Source organism: Nicotiana tabacum, chromosome 17, assembly GCF_000715075.1.
Source record: "Nicotiana tabacum cultivar K326 chromosome 17, ASM71507v2, whole genome shotgun sequence".
NCBI classification, from domain to species: domain Eukaryota; kingdom Viridiplantae; phylum Streptophyta; class Magnoliopsida; order Solanales; family Solanaceae; genus Nicotiana; species Nicotiana tabacum.
The window spans coordinates 74,952,820-74,963,422 of NC_134096.1; the positions used below are offsets into that span (position 1 = coordinate 74,952,820).

General features: G+C 36.3%; 1 pseudogene; it reads right to left on the bottom strand.

Moving 5' to 3' along the window:
- Positions 1 to 6,723: 6,723 nt before the first annotated feature.
- Positions 6,724 to 9,309, bottom strand: LOC107763577 (patatin-like protein 2; annotated as a pseudogene).
- Positions 9,310 to 10,603: the final 1,294 nt, after the last annotated feature.

Consider the following 10,603-nt stretch of genomic DNA (forward strand, 5'->3'; position numbering starts at 1 on the left):
CAATAGCAATCAAGGCAGTGCATGCCTAGCAAAATCGCTGAATCGGACCGCATACTCTGACATGGTCATAACACCCTGGCGTAACTGCTCAAACTCTGCGCGTCAAGAATCTCTGAGACCCTGGGGAACATACTCCCTCAAGAACATATCTAAGAACTGAGTCCAAGTGAGTGAAGCTGCCTCAGTCGGACTATCCAACTTGTTTGCGCGCCACTACTGATAGGCCGCTCCTCTAAGCTGGAATGTAGTGAAAGAAACCCCACTAATCTCTGCAATACCCATAGTAAGGAGGATACGGTGGCACTCCTCAAGAAAACCCTGGGCATCCTCTGACGCCAAGCCTTTGAAAGTAGGAAGGTGGTACTTCTTGTACCTATCAAGCCTGAGCTGCTCCGCCTCAGAAGCTGCTGCCCTAACCTCGAGTTGAACTAGAGCTACCGGCTGCATCGGTATGGTCTCTGGATTATGGTGTACCTGAACCCGCTGCTTTGGGGTACCAACGACGGGAGTCTGTGCTCCTCCCCCGGCGTGAGATGTGGAAGGAGCAAGTGGTATCAATCCTGCCTGAGCCAAGGTACTGAACATGCTTAGGAACAGGGCTAGAGCCTCCTGGAGGGTTGGTGCAGTAACAGGCGTCTCCGGTGCCTGACCCCCAACTGGAGCTACTGGTGGCTCCTCTATAGCAGCTCGTGCGGGTACTCTGGCTGCACCACGTGGACGTCTTCGGCCTCTACCCCGGCCTCTCGTGGCTCTAGCAGGGGGCGCGGGTGTCTGATCATCCGATCCAGGTATACGTGTCTTCACTATCTGTAAGAGAATAGAAAGACAAAATTTTAGAGTCCGAAGTCAAAATCTCGCACGATAAGGAATCAAAAAAAATGAAACTTTTCCTAACAGTTCCATAGCCTCTCAAATATAAGTACATATGTCTCCGTACCAATCCACGAGACTCTATTAAACCTGCTTGTGACTCATAACACCTATGAACCTAGTGCTCTGATACCAACTTGTCACGACCCCAATTCACCCTCTGTAGGATGTCGTGATGGCACCTAGTCTCTACGACTAGGTAAGCCTAACAATTTGCAGAATAACATAATAATAAACTGAACTCCAATCTCAAGACATGATACATAGATAGAAACTACGATTTAATAATTACAACTCCCAAAACCCATTAGGAATAAGTCACAAGCTTCTAAAAGAAAGTAGTAAGTATCTCTATACATCAAAGTCTAAAGAGAATAAGGGAAACAACATAATAAGGATATGTGGGGGACCCTGAGGTCTGCGAACGCTGGCAGATATATCTTGAAGTCTCCATGTACAGTCCAGCTCACTCGTATCTGGCCTGGTAGAAAGAACCTGGATCTGCACAAAAAAAAATGTGCAGAGTGTAGTATAAGTACACCACAACGGTACCCAGTAAGTGCCAAGCCTAACCTCGGTAGAGTAGTGACGAGATCAGGTCAGGCCCCTACTGGTTTAAAAGAAAAGTAACACAGAATATATAATAATATTTGAAATGACTAAGAATTTAAATAATGAGAAACTTCAGAAAATAATAGCACAACAACTAGAGGTAAACAACAAGGGCGCTCCCGAGGTACCGCTCGTAGTCCCAAATGTAAATATGTAAAACAGGGGGATCTCCCGAGGAACCGCCTCATAATCCCAAAGTAAATATGCAGTATATAGGGGATCTTCCGAGAAACCGCCTCGTAGTCCCAAAGTAAATATGCAGTACAGGGGGATCTTCCGAGGAAGTGCCTCGTAGTCCCAAAGTAAATATGCACTATAGGAAGATCTCCCGAGTAAACGCCTCGAAGTCCCAAAGTAAATATACAGCAGATAATCGAACCGAAGGAACATCGAATTTACAGCAAGAATCTTACAGTTAAAGATAAATTTCAAATCAAGGGAAGCAAGTAATTCAACTAAGCATGTTACACAAATTGTAAGTAAGAGTTAAGGCACGTAGACATGCGATACTAGGTTAATCATCATCACTACATATGCTAAGGCAACTCAGTTAAGGAATTGAAAAGAAGACAACTCAGCAAGAACCAAAATTTCCACAATTATCCTGTGTACGCACTCGTCACCTCGAGTACACAGCACTCACATATCACAAATTGTTACAACAGTACCAAATCCTAATGGATTTCCCCCACACAAGGTTAGATAAGTCATTTACCTCAAATCTCGCTCAATCAATCATAAGGATGTCTTTCCCTCTATTTTCCGACTCCGAATGGCCCAAATCTAGCCAAAAGCAATTACATATCTTGAATACAACTACAAAAAACTAATTTAAATCATAAATCTATGACTTTAGCAAAGAATCGAAATTCGCCCCAAAAAGTCGACCGAGCCCATATCCCGAAATCGGATAAAAGTCACAAGTTATGAACGCCCATTCGATATCGAGTTCACCCATACCAAAATTACCAAAATCCGACACCAAGTCGCCACTCAAATTCTCAAATCAAACTCTCCAAATCCCTAGCCTCAACTCCCAAATTCCACCTTAAATACACACTAACTAGATGGGAAAATCAATGGGGAAACAAGATTATTGATCAAAAATAAGTACTAGGGACTTACCTCAATAAATCTCTCGAAAATACTCTGAAAAATCGCCAAGACCCGATCTCAAAATGTCCAAAATGATAAAAATCATGAAGCCTTGATTTAATATAGTCTGCCTAGGCTTTTCGCTTTTGCGGTCCAAAATCCGCTTCTGCGGTACCGCTTCTCCGGTGAAGTCTCTGCATCTGCGGAGTTCACTTAAACTCCTAGATTCTGCATCTGCGGAAGCGTTTCTGTGGACACCTTGGCCACCCTCGCTCACTCCGTTTCTGCGATCACCCTTCCGCAGAAGCGACTCCGCTTCTGCGGTCTTCACGTCGCATCTGTGACCACTGGCCATCCTCCTCGGCCCCGCATCTGTGACTCAATGCTCGCTTGTGCGAGACCGCACCTGCGGCCAACCCGACCGCAGGTGTGAAGACACCAGAACCAACCCATCACCGAAAATCTTCTACGTCCAAAAATTATCCGTTAACCATCCGAAATCCACCTGAGGCCCCTTGAACCTCAACCAAACTTACCAACAAGTCCTAAAACATCATACAGACTTAGTCGAGCCTTTAGATCACATCAAACAACGCTAAACATACATATTGCACGTCGATTCAAGCCTAATGAACTTTGAAACTTTAAATTTTTACACCCGACGCCGAATCCTATCAAATCAAGTCTGATTGACCTCAAATTTCGCACACAAGTCATAATTGACATTACATACCTATTTCATTTTTCGAAATCAAAATCTGACCCCGGTATCAAAAAGTCCACTCCAGGACAAATTTTTTAAAAATCATCAAATTTCCAACTTTCGCCAATTGACGCTAAAATGACCTACGGACCTCCAATTCAACATTCGAACACGCTCCTAAGACCAAAATCACCATATGGAGCTATTGGAAGTATCGAAACTCTATTCTGGAGTTTTCTTCACACAATTCAAACTACGGTCGATTCCTATGACTTAAACTTCCCTTTTAGGGACTATGTGTCACATTTCACTCCGAAACCAAAAATAAATCCTCCCGGCAAGTCACAAAATTCAAAAATAAAATAGAGGGAGCAATAATTAGAGGTTCAGGGCTAATACTCTTAAAACGACCGACCGGGTCGTTACAAAATATTAGGTGAAGTCTTTAATTTTTTGAAAGGTTATGAATGTATAGTTATCTCAAAAAAGGTTTTTTTTTATTAATCTTTTATTTTATTTCCTCAGGACGAGCAAAGGTTTAAGTGTGGGAGAATTTTATAAGTGTATTTTGCTAGATTTTAAATATATGATTATTCTTGTAAAAGCATAAAAACTATCAAATCTTTTCCGTATATTTAACTAAATAATGCAGGAAAGAATGCAAAAGTAGCGGTGCAAGGTCAATGAAGAAATATATCAAAGTAAAAAGCAAGAAGAAGAAAGTGTCAAGAAAAGATAATGAAAGATATTCTGCACAAAATTACAGCCAAAAGGCCAAAAATCGTTTTTAACCAAAATTCGTTTCCAACAAAGCAAAACGGTTACCATCAAGTTGCCTCATGGCTATAAAATGGACATTGTCAATCTCTGCAGAAGTAACTTGGGAGATTCAAAATTATTCCTCTTGTAAAGTTTATTTCAGTTTTTAACCGTTTTCGTAGACCACGGTGGTGGCTACACTTTCATTTCAGTTCTAAATAAATTTCAAGGTCGAAAATTACTCTAGTTTTTATTTTTAATTAAATAGTCAAAATTATTCTTATTGAATATATCTTTTTATTTTCTTATTTAATGGACATGAATATTTTCATTAGCAGTACTAGCTCCAGTATGAAGTAATTATTTTATGTTGGGAGAATAATGGATCTTGACAATTCTACATAATAGTGAAAGTTTTTTTTTTTTTCAATTTCACTTGCTTGGTTTGAAACTTTCAATTTTTATAGTTATATGTTATTTAATTTAGTCACACCTATTCACTTTGTATCACAAACTAACCTGCTATTCATTTTGTAATCGAGAGAGGCGGAAGGGGTAGTAAGGTTAATAGTGGTGTTGATAAGTGTTGATATTTATTTAATCACATCTATCTGTTTTGTGTTATAATTTGATTTTATACTAATTCTGAAATCGAAAGAGGCGAATAGTTTAAAATTCAAGTTATAACAAGTACGGTAACCGAAAGGGACTTAATTTGAAAAAGAGCATGTTTCAATTCAAGTATATATTTTTGGTTCTTTAATATTACTACCTTGATAATTAATTTGTATAACTGCTTATATATAAGTGTAATCGAGAGAGGCATTTATGTATTTTGTGAGAAATAAAAATTGAAAAATAAATATATGCTTGTAATATAATAATCAAGTGAAATCAGGATCCCAACATCTTTATCATATTTGTAAAAAAAAAATACTTTTCTCTACTGTTTGTTTGTTCATTATTTTCTAGTTAGCTCTCAACTCAACTTTTCTGATTCTTTCAAATAGTAATTAAAATAAGAACCATTTGTAGAATAGATAAACCAATCTCTGTGAGATCGACATCTTTCTATACAATAATTTGACAAAGTACGAGTTTAAAATTAATATAAGCTGGACACTCGTCATTAGGATTCAATATCTATTTTAGTTTATAAATTCCTTTTGAGAAAGAACATATAAAGTATACGCTGCAAAACATTCTTATACCTCTTATAACATAGTCTATTACCTTATGCCCTCCCTAAAATGTTACTCATGAAAATTATAATATACATAAAAAAAAAGTTATGAATACAACAATGTTTACTCTCAAATGCGGATAACAATTGAATTTATAAGTGGTTTTAAGGATACGCGGATTAATTTGATACAGAGCAATAAATTAAGTAGAATTGAAAAGGCAAAGGTAAATTAAATTCAAACCACACGAGTAAGATAATTCCAGCCTTAGTGAAATAGTCACCATCGAGTCGGGCTCACCACGGTCGGCACCAACGAAAAGGAGCAAGAGCTAGTGACAGAGAAAATAATAATATATTGCTTTTGAGTGCGTGTTATAATGTAATTCATGAATTATCAAACTCCATTTATATAGTAGGGGAGTCCTACTTTAGGTACAACTCTATAAAAGGTAAAAAAAATCTTCCAATTTACTGATTGTCAGTTCCCTATCGATAAGTGCCGAGATCCCCGTCGTGATATCCGTCCGGTCACGGATATTTCAGCCTTCTGTTGGCTATACTTGATTGTCCGACAATATTCTTCGAAGTTGTTCGAGGCTAGGATCGATTCCGGAACCATGACCTCGACATTCTCGAGGGCAGGCGTCATGCCCCCAGATTTTGGCTCGGTGGGACTTTTGCTCGATTTCGGTCCCTTGCCACTATGTCTCGAGCCTGGCTTATCTTGTCGGAGGCCGGGATGCACCATGAGCTCGATTTCGCCCATATACAAACAATATAAAAAGTTTGTTTCAATTTGCACCAAAGCATTTAAACATAAACTTCAAATTAGAGCAAGCTAACCGAAATGAAAATATATAAAGATAAAAAGAAACCAAGTTTTCTTCTATAAACTGACAAAAACCATGATATAGCAATTAACCAAACTAAATAAATCCTCTTAAAGCATAATAGGTTATCTGCTAATGATTTCAAAGAGAGGTGATTTTACGATCATTGTCCTAGCTAGATAACAGTAAATTCTAGGACTAGTACTTTTATCGTGTCTAAAGTTTTTAAGATCTTTTTCTATATAATTATGTTAAAATGTTGAGTTGTCCTTTAGCCACACAATAATATGGGGGGCTTTATAAGGTTTTTAGCGTTGTGTCTTGTACTACAGTGTTTAGCTAAATTTGTCAAAAGAAAAAAAAAATGCCCGGGGGTTGGGGGGGGGAATATAAAGTGGGCATACTTATCTTGACTATTAATTCAAGTGATGCCCATATAACTTCAATGATGATGTTTAATTTACAAATACAATGAACAACACTAATGAGAAATTAAAATGTACATTTAAGTGATCCAACTGCTTTGACAAATGGGAGAGATTGAGAGAATTAATTTAATCTCTCTAAGAATAATAGCAATCAGTTCGTGCTATATATTGTACATTAAACGAGAAATTTAATCATCTCTTAGAAGAACGACAATTTATTTTTGCTTATTATATACTTGTTCATGCATCTCCATTAGAAGAGACCTTCTTCTCCTTCATCCTTTTAGTGCGAAGTCTCTTCTCCTCTGAAAGCACCTTTGCAAATCTGTTAAAGAAATTAATCACAAAATTGAACCCGACAGAATATTGATTAGTTAAATATTGTCAAAGTTATTATTTATAAATATTTAAAGTTGCTCTAATCATTAAAATTGTTTCAAGGTTTTTGAATTGTGAATAAATAAGAGACCTGATAAGAGCTTGTTCATTTGTGCCTTCATTTTCAACAACTTCATTTTTGCAGCTTTCAAGATTCATCCTTGAAATAGGCTTCTGCAAGATGTCTTTACCAATCTTCACTAGCTCCTCCATACACTCCTTCGTTGCTTTATCAGTCGATGATGCTTCTCCGCTTAAATTGTCATCCTGCCAAAAATAAAAGAGTTTAACTTCTACATACTAATCGTATTAAAAAGAATATTTGCACTATCAAATTACCCTGAATCATAACTATATGCAACCAAATAAAAAATTAAAAAATAAACCAAAATAGTCGTTCACCTAATCTCTTAAACTAAAAATAGCCGGCGGATATACACATATATAATTCATGTGCAATACATGTATAACTGTTAATAATTAATGTATAATGTATAATGTATGTATACCGGCTAGAAAAAATAAGCATTGAATCTGGCTGGTTATTTGTGTAACAATCCCATATAAAATGGTGAAAAAAAGGCACTTTAATTTTGATGGAAAAATTGGTGGATTTATATATATATATATATATATATATATATATATATATATATATATATATATATATATATATATATATATATATGTGTGTGTGTGTGTGTGTGTGTGTGTGTGTGTGTGTGTGTGTGTGTAATTTTTAATATGGCCAGCAGTGCTAAAAAGTAAGGACAAATGAAGGTCAGCCATATCAGCGTTGGCAAAAGTAAAAGCATCCACCAAAGGGCAGTTTCCATCTTTACACAGCCAACTAATGAGTCCCCATTTAGCTGTTGATTGCATTGTACTTCCTTTGTGACTTCGATGTACCTGTTCCTACTGATAGAACTAGATACTTGCCATAATCCAGGACATTTGCTGGCAATAGTTTTGCATTGGCTCCAGTTGGCCTCATCGCTAGCAGTGCCTGTTTAACCAATATTCAGACAGAGTTTAAGTTACATGCACAGACAAGACAATGTAAATCTCCCGTCCGAAGAAATTAAAATGTATTACTAGTAACTATTATTTTCGATGACATGCCCAAAATATAATTGTATGTTTTTTGCACTTACAGGGTTATTGGTTGCAATGCCTCCGTCTATAAGGTTAAATTCTCTATCATTTCCTTGACAATCTTTTGTTTTGAAGAAGTAAGCAGGAAAATAAACCGGAGCTGACGAAGTACTGATGCAGATATCTGATAGTAAAACATCCATTCCAGGATCCAACTCTGCCTGAAATGATTTTACAAACCATATTTCATTACACAAATTAAATAGAGACAAAAAAAAGATCAAGAGGAGTACGTAGTATTGAACTGTAATGAATTAAATACAACCTCATATGTAGAGAAAACTTGGGGCTGAAGTGTCTTGATGTCATAAGTGGGAATAAGCAAATGGGTTATAGTTTCTTGGAATCTTCGGTTTCCACAGAGCCCTCGGATCAGATTCCTTAGATACTTGCCGTCATATTTTGGACCACACAGCATCCTTAGTAGCGATAGTATTTCACTGTAAAATATACAATTCGTAACGTTATGATACATTTATATATTCCCTCTGTTTCAATTTAAATGACACACATTCCTTATTAGTTTGTTCCAAAAAGAATGATACATTTTTATAATTAGAAATAATTCAACTTTAAACTTTTCAATTTATCCTTATTGAGAAGCTTTTATAACAACACAAATGTCATGACCCTACAAAACTTTTAAGACCACAAGTTTCAAAAGTCTTCCTCCTTTCTCTTAAACTCCGTGTGCCGAGTCAAACTAACTCATCTAAATTGGAAGAGAGGGAGCAGTACATAATTAAAAGTTGAAGAGAACATAACCGTCTAATGAGGTAAAAAAATTGTACTTGCGCTGGGGGAAGATGTTGGGGCTGTGTTCAAGATAAAATGGAACTATATCCTTTGCAGCATAAAGAGGACGGCCATGTTGGTCTGGTGCTGTTAACATGGTCGCCATTAGGCCTCCAGTACTAGTCCCTGCAATCGTATCAAAGTAATCTGCAAGTCGAGCTTCTGGTCCGTCCAACTCCTGCAACATGCAAAGCTACTATATTTAGTTGAATTTAACCAATGATATATATACTGACAGAGTAAAGAATTTAATACTATCAGTTTGCTATAAAAAAAACTTTGGAGAAAACCATATGCAACATCAAACTAGCTAGGAACATAAGCAAACGACCACTGCAAATCAAGTTGTCATACTTGTAACTTTAATTCAAGAAAACTTAATATGGTTCCTGGAATGATTCCCCTAACTCCTCCTCCATCAATGCTCAACACTGTAATTCTTTCTCCATAACACGCCGTGCTCGGGTGGTTTTTGTTCTTGCGGCTGAGTCCCTCCATAGCCTATGTGCTTAACTATTTAGGTGAAGGAATGTCTTAAAGTCTTTTGAGTAATTATCTGAAATCTTCCTGAAATACATATACCGTAATGCTAGAATTCAATTCATTGGTTGTGCATATATATAGATAATATCAATAACGTACTGGTACATTAACTATTGTTAGGACCAAATGCACGTAAACTTCGAAGTGAGATAAGCTAAGAATATATAGGGGAAGAACCAGATCAGATTATGGTATAATGGAAAAAAGTGAAATTAAACACATGCGGAAGAAAAACTTACCCTCACGGTAAAAGATTTCTAATTTCAACCAAGTAATTAAGAAGCTGTGTACGGATTATACTTTTTAAGTTATATTTTAGAAAGTATTCATGATTACTCACCTTATGTTTAGAAATGCTATAGTATTATTAATTTGAATATTGTCTAAATACTTCTAATGGTAGCCAGGAGTAATAGCTTTCAACTTGAACTGGCTTTTTCTAGCGCATGGATAAATTATTGTTAGAGGATAATAATAATAATAATAAAGGAATCAGCGTTGGGCACATCATCATCTAATTCCCTCTAAGAATAAATTAAAGTGCGTAATTCTAACATCATCTTGGGCACACCATCATCTAATTCCCTCTAAGAATAAATTAAAGTGCGTAATTCTAACATCATTAATGAGAAGTTGGACGACGTTGATACCTCCTTCTTAGACAAAATGTCTCTGATGCTACATTCCCAATAGTAAGATGTACACGTGTTTTGGTATGGTGAAATTTTTTGGTGTTTCGTAACCAAAAAATATTTTCTAATGGAAAAATATTATGTCAAAAAGGGAGAAAATTATAGGTAGAAGTCATTTTTCATATAATAGTTGTAATGTTTAGCTTCCAAACTAGCTAATACTTGGACATTATTATTAATACTCAAAAATTTCATCACGATTTGCTGAAATTATTACATTAATCTTTATTTATTCTTTTCAAAAACTTTTCATTCATCAACCAAACACCAGTTTTTTTATTTAAAAGGACTTCTAGGCATATAAAGAAGGAATAACTTCCTTCGTACTAAAGTTCCAAGCACGCTCTAAAGAGGAAACGGGTAGGCAAAAAAAGCGGGGAAAATTTACCTTTTTGTTTGTAGTGTTATTAACTTGCACGTTAATTAATTTCAAGTATTTCTGGTCAAATAAATATAAAACGAACATGGCTAACCTTCTTTGGGAAAGCTTTTCAAAAGTCCATTTTCACAGGATTTAACAGTTGGGACCTTTTTAAATTCCATCTTGATTTGCCAAG